We start from the raw sequence: 14,236 nt of genomic DNA, 5'->3' as shown, positions 1-14,236 counted from the left end.
CACACCATATGACTTCACTTTCTCCATTAGTTTACCATGGGGAACCTTATCAAACGCCATACTAAAGTCCATGTATATGACATCTATAACCGTTCCTTCCTCAATGAACTTGGTCATTTCCTCATAGAACTCTATTAAGTTGGTAAGGCACGATCTCCCCCACACAAAACCATGCTGCCTATCACTGATAAGCCCATTCTTTTCCAAATATAAATAGATTTTATCCCTCAGTACCTTCTCCAGCAACTTTCCCACCACTGACCTCAGACTCATTGATCTGTAGTTACCTGGAATATCCCTACTACCCTTTTTGTACAGGGAGACAACATGAGCAACCCTCCAGTCCTCCGGCACCTAATCTGTGTTTAAGGACGCAGCAAAGATATCTGTCAGGGCTCAAGCTGTTTCCTCTCTCGCCTCCCTCAGCAACCTGGGATAGATCCCATCCAGCCCTGGGGATTTGTCCACCTTAATTCCTTTAGCCTTCCCAACACATCTTCCCTCCTTATGTCAACACGATCTAGAGTAAACAAACTTGTATCTCTAAACTCAGTATTCATCACCTCCCGTTCCTCAGTGAACACTGATGCAAAGTAATCATTGAGAATTTCACACATTTTCTCAGGTTTAACACACAACCTTCTTTCCTTATCCTTTAGTGGATCAACTCTTTCTCTAGTTACCCTCTTTCTTCTTATATAAAAATAAAAGGCCTTGGGATTCTTCTTAATCCTTAAAAATACTTCATGACCCCTTTTAGCCCACTTGATTCCTCGTTTAAGATTGGTCCCACTCTCCCAATATTCCTTCAAGGCCTGTCTGTTCTTAGCTGCCTGTACGCTTCCCTTTTCCTCTTGGCTAGTCGCACAATTTCTCCTGTCATCCACAGTTCACAAATCTTGCCTTTTCTATCCCTTGTTTTCAAAGGGACATGCCTATCCTGCACTATCTGAACTATGAATGCCTCATCTCCCACCTTGGAACATTTCAACCCCAGGGCATCAATGTAGACTTCACCAGTTTCCTCATTTCCCCTTCCCCCACCTCACCCCAGTTCCTAATTTCCAGATCAGCACCGTCCCCATGACTTGTCCTACCTGCCAATCTCCCTTCCCGCCTACCCACTCCACCCTCCCCTCTGACCTATCACCTTCATCCCCATCTCTATCCACCCATTGTACTCTTTGCTACCTTCTCCCCAGCCCCCCCCCCCAGCGCCCCCCCACCCCATTTATCTTTCCACCCTGGAAGCTCCCTGCCTCCATTCCTGATGAAGGACTTTTGCCCGAAACATCGATTTTCTTGCTCCTCGGATACTGCCTGACCTGCTGTGCTTTTCCAGCACCACTCTAACCTAGACTCTGGTTTCCAGCATCTGCAGTCCTCACTTTTGCCCTGCACTATCTTCAACCTATCTTTGAAAGCCTCCCACATATCAAATGTGACATGCCAATTAATACAAATTAGGGAAGAGTAACAGGATGATCAAAATGATATCTGATTATCTCTTCAAAAATGTAACGCACCAGGAGCATAGAGGTGCTATATCATCAAAACTGATGATCTCATTCAGGCATTAGATAATTTTTGTTAAAACGTCCATACTCTCAAATTAGGGATACAATAAATGATTTCATTTAGATATGAGAAGAAATCAATATATTGTAGATGCTTCAAATCTGATTAAATAAAAGATAATGATGAAAATACCTAGCAGGTGACAGAGGTTCATGGAGAGAAAACACAGAGATAATATTTTAGATATCACAGACCTGAATTATTAACTTAAATTTGAAACACCTTCCTTATGTTTAGGAAAAGCTGACCATTCTACTGTAGTTTCAGTATTTATAGGATGCAATGTTAAACTGACATTTCCCTGGCATTCAGCTATTGCTGCCAGTGGTGGTGCTCTAACATAAGGGACTGAATGTGAAGAATTCTCTCATTTCTATGTTTAATTCATTTTGATGTGATAGAAACATTACTGAAAACAAATTCACCTGAAATTGCAACTATTACCACAAGACTGAATTTGAATAATGAAATTCACTTAAATTCTGTTTGGTCAGTACATCATCTTGTCAGACTGAAATCTGAAACAAGTCAAAGATCCTGAATTCTATACATTAAAAGTCACATTATAGTTAGACAATTGCAGAACTACCTGAAGGATGTTGATAGATCTAGCTTCTGCTGGTTCTATCTCCTTCCGAGTAGGATAAAGCAGGAAAACTGGGGGTGAATGAGATATTGACTTGTTTTATTTACTTTAACATGGAGGTTCATTTCTACCAGTTCAGTCTTTACTGATTTCCTTCTAAGTTACTTGATGGTAATCACTGTTCTCGACTTTCTCCATGGCTTTCTGTATCCTTTTTCAAACTCTAATTTCTTCATTAGCCACCTGGCATTCCACATTCAAATATTCTATAATGTTATCATTGTATCATATTACATCATAATCATTTGTTAATTATTGTTAGAATAAAAGTTAAAGAGTGTATATTATAATAAAACTCAGTCTGCATTAATACACATGAATTCAATGTACTTTGGACTCTACTTTCACTCCTCAGAAGTGTCAGCTCTTGAAAACTTTATCAGCTAGTGTGCACCAATTCTATTGGCAATGGTATCATTGGACTAGTAATCCAGAAACTCAGGCTAATGCTGTACAGTCACAGGTTCAAAGTTCACCAAGGCAGCTGGTCTAATTTATATGGAGTTAATATGTTTGAAATATAAAGCTAGTTTCAATCTAGTATCCAAGGCAACTATCATCAATTGTAAAAACCCATTTGGTTCACTAATGTTCTTTAGGATGGCCTTTCAAGCCAATTAGGGATGGGCAACCTAGGTTGGCCCTGCTGACAATGCTAACAACGCTTGAAAAAAATAAAGAATGTTCGTCATCATTTGTTGAACCTGTGATGCTCCTCATTCATTAAAGTATGGGAAAACTTAAATTAATTGTTTCATACTCTTCTATCAATTTTCCAATGATTTCAATGCTCCTGACAAATGGATGTGTTTATTGTATGTTTTGTTTCTTATTTTTTGGTAAATTCTGTTATTCTTTCTTCTTATTCATTCATGAGTTGTGGATATCGTGACTTGGCTAGCAGTTATTGTCTATCCCAAATTGCCCTTGAGAAGGTGATGGTGAGCTGTGTTCTTGAACTATTGTAGTCCATTTGGTGTAAGTCCACAATGCCATTAGGGAGAGTTACAGGATTTCTACCCAGCAGCAATGAAGGAATGGCAATATATTTCCAAGTCAAGACAGTAAGTGGCTTGAAGGACAATTTGCAGGAGGTGGCCTTCCCATGTATCTGATGTCCTTGTCCTTCTAGATGGAAATGGTCACAGGTTTAAAAGATACTGCCTAAGCAGCCTTGGTGAATTTTGGCAGTACATCTTGTGGTACACACTGCTACAGAGTGAATGTTTGCAGATTTGTTGCCAACCAGGTAGGCTGCTTTACTCTAAATAGTGTCAAGCTTCTTATCTGTTGTTGATGTTGCATTCTTCCAGGTGGGTGAGGACTGTTCCACCACATTTCTGACTTATGCCTTGTAAATGCTGGACAAGCTTTGGGGAGTCAGGAGGTGAGTTATTTGCTGCAGAATTTCTAACTGCAGTATTTATATGGATAATCTAGCTCACTTTCTGGTCAATGCTAAACTCCATAATGGTCATAATGGGGATTCAATTATGGTAACACCATTGAATGTCAACGGGTAATGAGCAGATTCTCCTTTGTCCCCTTGATAGTCATTGTCTGGCATTTGTGTGGCACAAATGTTAGTTGCCACTTGTCAGCCCAAGTTTGGGTTTTGTCCAAGTCTTATTGAATTTGTTCATGGAATACTTCAGTATCTGAGTAGTTAGCCAAGGTGTTGAACATTGTGTCATGATTAGCGAACATCCCCATTTCTGACCTTCTGTTGGACGGAAGGTCACTGATGAAGCAACTGAAGAAGTTGGGTTTAGGACACTACCCTGAGGAACTCTTGTAGAGATGTTTTGAAGCTGAGATATGATTGATATCCAAAGATTATAACCACAAATGCCTTTGAGCAAAGTATGATCCAAGCTAGCTCTATCACTTGCTGCTTATTCTGTTTGGGATGCAAGTAATCCTGTGTTGTCGCTTCACCAGGTTGAAACCTCATCTTTTGGTTTGCCTTGTACTGCCTTGTAAGACAATATCTTACTTTTTGAATCATTTATCTCCTCTATTTTTGCAAGCCAGTTTCACTCATAATGTGTGTCTGTGTTTTGATCCAATGATGGCTACCATAGTGAGAACTTTTAATGGAGAAAAGGGAATCAAATGGAAGAATTGTTCTGATTGAATGCAGGAAACTGATTGCAGTACCTTCCAATAATCATAAAAATGAACCGTGAGACAATCATGTATGAATCCTTAATACATTTATAGTTCCATTCTATTGTATGAGGAGAGTCTTAATGCATTCTAAAATTTTAGGTGAACATATTCGGTATAACCTGTTTCTGCATTCTTTCTATTATTCCCAGTATGGGGAGTTGTAACATGGCCCAATATGGGAAGTTGTTAGATGGGGGTGTGAGCTGAAAATAGCATCCTAAAAATTTAAGGTCATTCTGTGAACCAGATTTAATGAGGATTCCTGGTAGGAGCTGAGCCTTACAAATGACACTTTAGTATATTAAAATTAATGAGGCGGTTGTAGGTACCTTAAGTCTATTAAGTCAATGGCTGTTGCCTTTAGTTCTAATAAGTTGTGTGTTGCTCATTTCAGCATATAACCTATTTGTGTAGTCTGAAGCTTTAATACTTGCATAAGGCAGCAAGACCAAAGAGATACAAAGTCATCTTCAATCTCTAAAATGTCAACTTGGCTGCAATGAAATGTCGCTGAAGAAATTGGGAAACTGTTCATGTGTTAGGCAAAAAAGATTTTTAAAAAATCTCTTGCAATTGAAAATTGACCACATTCTATTCAATGCATGTGCAATCAAATGTGTTTCAAACATGATGTTTTATTTTTCACATTAAAACTGAAACAATGATGAGTTCGCTATTAAGAATAAAAGCAAAAATAGGAAGTTGCATCCTGAAAATTACAGTATAATTATAGACAACTGCCAGTAACAAGATGAAAAAGTGCTAGTTTTGCTTTGTGTACAGATGCTTTCCAGTATATTATGGTTAGTTCATCTTCCTCATTTCAGAATTTCTCAAAGTAATGCCAACAAAAACTCCAGTAATTTATTTCCTATTCCATTGTTAAAATAGGCATAAAGCAATACTTACAATTTGATATGAAGCTAATCTTACCAAGGAAAGACCAAAGTGCTTTTGTGGTACAGCAGTAGTGTCCCTGCCTCTGAACTTGAAAGTCTGGCTCCAAGTCCCACCTGTGCTAGACCTGTGTCATAACATATCCAAACAAGTGATGAAAATAACTATGAGGAAAGACTTTTGCTACTTTGTACCTCCAAGCATTTTAGTCCATTTTTATTCACTAATTCATATTTCCTGACTATATTTTCAATGCATTAATCTGTACTTAGAAAATGTGCTAGGCAAAAGAAACCTTTCAGTTTCTTATCTCATAAATCATTTCAATCTGTGTATAATGTGTAAAAAGGTATTTTAATGGCTTTGGTATAATATGAATTGCTCTTCTCTACTCCTAACACCCACTCACATCACTCCTCACCACCTCCATTTTGCGGTGCATCTTAAATTAGGTTCAGTCTGCAGATTACACACTGTGAAACCATTGTGACTCTCTCCAACACCTATGCCATGGCATCTATTTTGATGCCAAATAGAAACCAAAAGAACTGCGTATGCTGTAGATCAGAAACAAAAATAGAAGCTGCTGTAAAAACTCAGCAGGTCTGGCAGCATCTGTAAAGAGAAATTAGATTTAACATTTAACATTTAACATTTAACCTTTCCTCTATTTTAATCCTGGCTGGTTTTGCATAGGTTAGGGTTAGGGGGACAGAGGTCCATGTGAAAAGTGTGTGGTGGCCTAAGTTTTATATCTGAACTAGTTGAATTCCTGGCCACATTTAAATATTGCTGGTCTGCTGACTTAAAGAAAAATGCTGCAAATATTTCAAAAAGATTTCATGGGAAGAACTGGGGAGATGTCCTGGGAAGCAGAGGCTGCTGCTTTTTAAATAGCATTTAGAGGAGTACACTAATGCTCGTGAGTTTACAAAGGAAAATTTCACACTTCTCTGATTCAACCTATTCTGGCTTCTGACCTGTTACACATACACTTCAGCCCAATAATGAAAAGGAAGACTAAATTAAGCATAGAACTACCATAATGGGATCTTGATTAGTTTAATCCTTCAGGCCTCTCCTCTTGTTGGCTGTCTTATGATCCATTTTCTGCTCCATGCAGTTTAAAATCAGAAATGACAGTAAAGGGTTGAGTTCCTAGTGGACCTCTTCATGACTTTCATCAGTCTGATGAGAAAACCAGAGAATTCCCTGCTCCATCCTCAATTAAAATACAGTTGAATAAAAATTGAAAGAACTGCAAATGTTGGAAATTGCTGGAAAGGCTCTGCAGGTCTGACAGCACCTGTGGAGAGAAATCAGTGTTAATTTTTCAGGTTTCGTGACCCATCTTCAAAAGCAGTTTGAAACCAAAATGTTAGCTCTGATTTCTCTCCACAGATGCTGCCAGACTTGCATAGCTTTTCCAGCAATTTCTGTTCCTGTTTGTAAAACACAACTGCGGTCTTTTAATGATGTAGACTGTACATTAGCATTTTCACTGAAGCTACTGACAGAACAGAAGGAGGCCACTTGACATATTGAGACCATGCAAATTTTCAGTGGAGAAATTCTGTCAGTCCATCCCCTTGTCCGAACTTCATAGTGTCTAAGGTTTGTGTTTCTCAAGTGCCTATCCAATTTCCTTCTGAAATCTAGTGTCACACCCCTGCCCCACTGACTGTAAATACAGGGCATTTTTATTTCCAGCAGTAAAGGATCCCCCTCATATCTGTCCACATTTCTTGCACAATGTCTGAAATCTATGTCTTTTCGTCCTTGTGCCATCAGCTAATGATTGTCTTTGGCTATCTTATCAAAACCTGTCATAGTCATGTTTAACCCTGTCAAATGTTCTTTCAGTCTCCTATAGTCCAAGGGGAACAACCCCAACTTCTCCAAACAAACTTTGTCGCTAAAACCCTCATTCTTATAACTATTCTGATAAATCTCCCCTGCATCCTCTCAGAGACTAATACATCATAATTAGAAATCACACACATGGTTTAATCAGAGCTCTTTAAATGATACGCATACCTTCCCTGCTTTTATACCCGTATTTACAAAGCTCAAGATAACATATACTTGCTAACTATTCTCTCATTATGCCCTTCTGTCTTCAAAGATGCAAGCACATGATCAGCCAGATCCCTCTGTTCTTGTACATTGTTTAGAATTGTGCCTCTTAGTATATTTTGCCATGCTCTATCCTGTCTAACAAATTGAATTACTTCAGAAAAGGGGCAGGTGATGCAATCTGTTAGTTTTTCTATAAGCAAGGAAAACACAAGAGACTGGTCTTTTCCATTGTCAAGTAAAGAGACACCAACCAGATGTATAATGGTGCTGATATAGATGATGTCATGGTAATGTCAGTGTCATGTGATGATGCAGAGTGAACTTGAGACCCGAAGCTCCAGCAGGGTTTTGGGAGAATATGTGTGTGTATCCTAACCTGTAGTGAGATCTTGTGCCCATTCCTCTGGGCCAGAGTTCTGAGTTTAAGTCCCATTCCAGGACAACAATAAAAATGGAGGAGTCCCACAACATATCCAAATAAACTAATTTAAAAGAATACTAAGCTATAAATAAAAAAATCTCACAGGAAGTTCCCTGTATTCAAAGGGAAATCAAATAGTGCTAGATCCCAAACACGTGACAAAACATTGAGCAAAATCTTGTGGGGAGGAGGGGGAAGTCAGGCTCAACAGCCACAACAGGTGGATGAAGAAGTCGTCAAGGGAGTCCAGAATCAATACAGAAGGTTTCAGATTGAAATGTATACTTGGGTGGAGGTTGTGGGGGTGTATTTGAGGGTGGGTGGATGCAATGTGTTTGGGGCGAGTGGGCATCTATTTAGGGGTGGTAGTCCAAGGAATGTTCATTGCCATCTAATTGAAGACTGCTTTGGAGAAATGTACTCACCATTGGACTTCAGAGCACTGGTTGCCATCTTCTCTCAGTCAACAGGTTCACCATCTTCACCCAATCCTTTCAAATCATTTATATGAAGATCACAATTCTACTAATACCCAACAAACATAATTACTCCATATCTACAACAAAAATAAATAATTAACACACTAGACACAGTGTTTGCTATTCCACATTTCATTATTGTCAACAATGCCTTGTCATAGAAGCAGTTGTGCTTCTCCCTTGAGCAGGTCTTTTTGCCTGTTGTGTACTATCTGGTCTTGCGAAGGTGTCACGTTTGTGGGGTATTGGGATGGGACTTTGAAGGTTGTGTTGGGTGCAGTGTTCGGAGTGTGCCGTGAACAAGCAACTAACCACCTCCTAAACCCCTCTGTTTCAGGTAAAGAAGTATTTTTACTTCAAGTACTGCAAACCATTTAAAAAGAGAATCAAGATTTCCCTCAGCCGACAAAACTCATATTCTCATATTCTCTATTCCATTGCCAATCTCAGCTCTGTTGATATACTCCAGTGCAGTTGCCATTTAACCATCCACTCTACGCAAATAGTTCAAGGACTGAGCCACGTCATTTTTTAAACTTTTATATTTTTGCACTCACCTCTTATTTCTAATCTGCATATACACCTCATAGAGTCATAGAGTCATACCTGTTGCATAATTAAGTCTTCTGACACTTAGTAAGTAAAAAACTGATTTTTGTTAGTTTGAGAGAGCCTGGTGTGCTTTTCTCCTTTAAAAAAAAATTCATTTGTGTCTGGGAAAAACGTGTCCTCAGGGAAGGGATCTTTTCAAATTAAACTTGTTGTAGTCAAATGAGGGGACAGGTGAATGTAGGGAGGGGACAGGTGAATATAGGGAGGAGCCAACACATCTTCCTCATCTGAGGAATTTAACAGTTGTGATAGCACATCTGGAACCATAACAAATTGGAAAATCACAATCTTAATAACCAAAATACTGACCATGAGACCTTACATAACATTAGGGAGAGCTTATTTACATTCTTTTCCTTAAATAATTAAATCTTCAAAATTAAATTAAGCCATTCAAGAATGAAGTCAGAGAGTGTAGGGCAGATAAAATCTAGAACGCATTCCAACTTAAAGAATCTGGATGCTATTTAATAGTTTTAAGTTGTGTCACCCAGTAGAAAAGTGCAACAAACTACTTAAGTGGTTTACGTGTGATAACTATCACATGAGGAAGTATTATGTTGTATTGAAAAGCTTCCAGACTTGATTCAGTGTTGAGTCAGCTGATCTCTCATAGCAAGAACCATAGGGCTAATTAATGCATGTGATTTATTTAGAGAAACATCAGCTTAAATTCAGTTCTTATCACAATTCAGTGAACTCTGCGAGAACATGTGAATAGATCACATGAAAGGAGGTTCAAGGGCTTCTCATGAAAGTACACAAATCTAAAATGTCTGGAAGCCTATGTACACTACATTAACATTACATTTCCTTTATTAACCCTCTTTGTTAGCTCCTCAAAGACTCCAGCAAGTTAGGTAAGCATGATTTTCCCTTAACAAATCCATGCTGACTCTTCAAAATCAATCTACATTTTTCCAGGTACACTGTAATCATAATTCTACCCTAAATAATTGTTTTGAGAAGCTGCCTCACCACTGAAATTAAACTGTGGTCTGTTATTGCTGAGCCAGTCTTTACATTATTTTTTAAACAACACCACCCCCCAACCTCCTCCAAATCCAGGAAAAACTGAAAGATTATTGCTTCTGAAATTTACTCTCTCACTTTCTTCAATATCTTTGGATGCATCTTATCCAGTTCCTTTAGATTAGATTCCCTATAGTGTGGAAACAGGCCCTTCACCCAACAAGTCTACACTGACCCTCCAAAGAGTAACCCACCCAGTCCTGTTTGCCTCTGACTAATGCACCTAATACTACAGGCAATTTAGCCAATCCACCTGACCTGCACATCTTTGGACTGTGGGAGGAAATCAGAGCACCCGGAGGAAACCCACGCAGACACGAGGAGAATGTGCAAACTCCACACAGACGGTCACCCAAGGCTGGAATTGCACCTGGGACCCTGGTACTGTGAGGTAGCAATGATAACCACTGAGCCACAGTGCCAGCCTCTTATCAACTTTAAGTATAAACAACATATCTAGTACCTCCTCCTTATCAATTTTAAACCCTTATATTGACAGAGTTTCTTCCTTTGCTATAACAGCCTACATAAAGACAAATGAAAAAATATTCACCCCATGCCTCAACTATGCATCTTGCCTCTAAGTATGAATTTTTTTGATCCCTAATTGGCCCTACTGTCCCTTTTTGCCACCCTTTCCCTAATAATATGCTTGCAGAAGACTTTGTGATTTCCTTTTACAGGTGATAATTCGATGGTTAGTATGGTTCGAAACTGCACTTAGTGTTACAGCCAACTCATGCTTTAAAAGTTTGTGCTTTAGAAACAGTGCCCCAATTTGTCAATCATGTTACAGTGAATTTGCATTAATTAAACATGTTTTAACAGAACGACCCTGTATGTTAATTGCCAGTCTTTTTTCCTAATCCCTGTTTGTTTCTTTATTTGCTTTCTCATCTCCCTTTTGAACCTTCTACATTCAGCTTGGTTCATAACTGTATTTACTAGCTAATACCTGATATAAGCATAATCTTTCTCCTTAGTTTTTATCTCCTGAGTTGTCCAGAGAGATCTGGATTTCTTTGTCCTACTTTTATTTTTTGACAGACAGAACCTTGACAATGACCAAACCATCTTCTTTTTAAAAATCAAAAGAACTCCAGATGTTAAAAATCAGAATCAAAAACAGAAGTTGCTGGAAAAACTTAGCAGGTCTGGCAGCATCTATGAAGGCAAATTAGAATTAACGTTTCAGGTCCGGTTCTGAGGAAGGGTCACTGGACTGGAAACATTAACTCTGATTTCTCTTCACAGATATTGCCAAACCTGTTGAGCTTTTCCATCTCTTTTTTAACATTGATCAGATATTGTTTCTCCTATCAACCATGTCCCTCTATATTTGATCTAACTCTGTTCTTGCCCCATGGAAGTCCACAGTCCACAAATTGATTGACCACTGTCATTTTCTATCATCATCCTCAACATTCTGTTACAATGATGATTGTCCTTTAAATATCACCCCACAGTTACTTGATGTACTTAGCCCACTTCATTCAAAAAAACTCAGTCTAAAAAGTGTGTTGTTTCCTGTTGGACTGGTCACATACTACTGTAGGAAATTCTGATGAACCCAACCTAGGATTGCTTGTCCCTCACTGACCCTCATATTATCACTATGCCAGTTGATATATAGGTAATTAAAGTCCTCTATTTTAATTACTCTGGTGTGTAGACCTCTTTGTAATTTCTTTGCTCCCTTAAATCTGCTCCATTATATTCTTCCCACTAACTGGCATTTTAAATATTACACTGAGCAATGTAATTGCTCCCAGTTTATTCATTCGTACTAGTTAAATCAATTTTGCCTTTAAACCCTCTGAAACATCCTTTTTCCTCAGTCTTGCAAAGCTTGGCTTAACCAAAAATGCCTCCTCCCCTTCTTTCTCCTTATGTATATTTTCTGAAAACCTTGTAACAAGGAATGGTTAACACCCAGAACTGCCCTTTCTTTAGTCGTTCTCTGTCATCACAGCAATGTAATCCCACATGGCAATCTGTTCCTGTAACTCCCTAATTTCTTTATCGATACTCTCTGCATTTGCATTCATGCAGTGTAATTCTAGTTGATCACTTTCATCCTTACTCTGACCCTGCCAACTAACTTAGTCTTCACTCTTTCAGTGCCACCTACTCTCCTAGTATTCCATACATCCCGGTATTATTTTCTAAGATTCTCCCCTGATTTCCCCTCCCGCTCAGTTAGTTTAAAGCTTCCCAAATGGCTGTAGTCAAACATTTCACAAGGAACTCAGCCCTGGTTCTGTTGCAACTTGTTTAGCTTGAACAAATGCCATCTCCCCCAGGGCCAGCATCTGTATCCCAGGAATCTAAAACACTCTCTCCTGCCACATCTGTCCAGCATATATCTGTTTATATATCTGTGTATATCTGTCTTATCCCCTTGGGTCTGCACTCACTTGCACGTGACAGTAGGAGCAATCTAGAGATTATTAATTTAGATATCCTTCTTGTTCTTTTGTTTACCTAGCTTCCTCAATTCTGATTGCCGAACTGCATTTCTCTTCTTATCTATGTTGTTAGTATCAATGTGGACTTGAACCTCTGGTTGTTTGCTCTTCCCAGAAGAATGTCCTGCAGCCATTCTGTGACATCCCTGTCTGTCGCACTGGAAAAGCAACAAACCATCCTGAAGTCATGTTGATGGCCACAAATCACCTATTTGGTCACCTAACTAAATAATCCCTATTAGCACTGCCCTTCTATTCCTTGTCCTCTCCTCTAGTATGGATGGGCCCCCATTGGGTTGAGTCTAGCTGCACTCTTTCATGGAACTATCATTCCCAGATATCCAGAATAGAAAATGGGCTTGTGACCAGGATCTCTGGGATCCCCTGAACTATCTGTTTGTTTCTCTTTGACTTTCTGGTGGTCACCCATTCATTATCTGCCACTTGTGCGGCCACTTGGACCTCCAGGATCCATGCAGAAAAAATAATTAGGGGGACCTTGCGGGGTGACTTGAATATAGTTCTCTGCCTCATTGTTGCACCACAGCCACTGTCCAAGCTTTGAAAGCTTGTGATGCTGATGACACTTCCTATATACAGGTTTGTCTACATCATGAGAAGTGACCATGACTTTGAATTTGCTGCAGGATAGGCACTATGCTTGGCCAAGATGCCTACCATAGATTAACTTATGCTTTAAAGTTACTTTACCTACTGTAACTTTCTCCTACTTTAATTCTCTTCTTTTATTAGATTAGATTATTTAAGGTGTGGAAACAGACCCTTCGGCCCAACAAGTCCACACCGACCTGCCGAAGCGCAACCCACCAGACCCATTCCCCTACATTTACCCCATTCACCTAACACTACAGGCAATTTAGCATGGCCAATTCGCCTAACCTGCACATTTTTGGACAGTGGGAGGAAACTGGAGCACCCGGAGGAAACCCACGCAGACACAGTCAGTTGCCTGAGGCGGGAATTGAACCCGGGTCTCTGGCGTTGTAAGGCAGCAGTGCTAACCACTGTGCCACCATGCCGTGATTTTTGTTTTATTCTTGTTTTATTAACTAAAAACTGGAGATTAATAGACAGCAGAAATTTTTTACCTTTACTCACAAATCAGCTCTTTATCTATTGCCTGTAAATTCCTCCTTTCCTGCGCTAGGAAATTTGAAATTTCTCTCCCGATCATTTAGGTGCTGATGACAGTCTGAGAGTCCACCTCTCTCTTGGTCATCTGGCTGCAGGTAATTATCTATGGGTTCTCCTCTCTCCTGGTTCTCATTTTCAGGCTGCTCCAAGATGCCCTTCCCATTTAGGTAATCTACTTGCATTTATGCAAAGAGAACAAACACATGCCAAATTATTGGAGTTACGTCAACTCCTAAAAAGTATCAATCATCAAAAGAGAAAAATGAAACAAAAATATATTAAAGCTATTTTTAAAAAATCAGCATCATTGAAGCAATGTGATATAAATCTCACCACTGAAGGGAACATGCACTTCTACCTTTCAAGATGTGTTTGGCAAGGTGTTTTTGCTGCACTGATACCCTAATTTTATAAATTATTTTCATGAATGGAATAACCTAAGGTTATAATGTATCTATTTGCATGCTTTGCACTTTGAGTTCAGAATGGACTTCACTCTATTCGTTGGGCAGCACGTGAAATGTGAGGCAACACTAAGGTTACTGTGAGTAGGGGTATTATAGAATCCAAATGGTATAGAAGCAGGTCATTTGGCCCATTGAATCTACACCAATCCTCCGAAGAGCATCCCACCCAGACCCACCCCATCCCTGTAACCCTGCATTTCCCATGACTAATCCACCTAGCCTGCACATCT

The 14,236-nt window shown here is 39.3% G+C and overlaps 1 long non-coding RNA gene across 1 annotated transcript in view; it reads left to right on the top strand.

Annotated features, from left to right (window-relative positions):
* The window catches only part of LOC148147650 (uncharacterized), a 206,482-nt gene that overhangs the window by 70,515 nt on the left and 121,731 nt on the right, over positions 1-14,236 (top strand). The gene's annotated exons all lie outside the window — the stretch shown is intronic.

Source organism: Chiloscyllium plagiosum, unplaced genomic scaffold, assembly GCF_037043375.1.
Source record: "Chiloscyllium plagiosum isolate Xiang-an unplaced genomic scaffold, Cpla_swu_hap1 HiC_scaffold_15, whole genome shotgun sequence".
Lineage (NCBI taxonomy): Eukaryota > Metazoa > Chordata > Chondrichthyes > Orectolobiformes > Hemiscylliidae > Chiloscyllium > Chiloscyllium plagiosum.
Note: the sequence above shows the minus strand (reverse complement) of the source record. Positions and strands in the feature narration are given on the sequence as shown.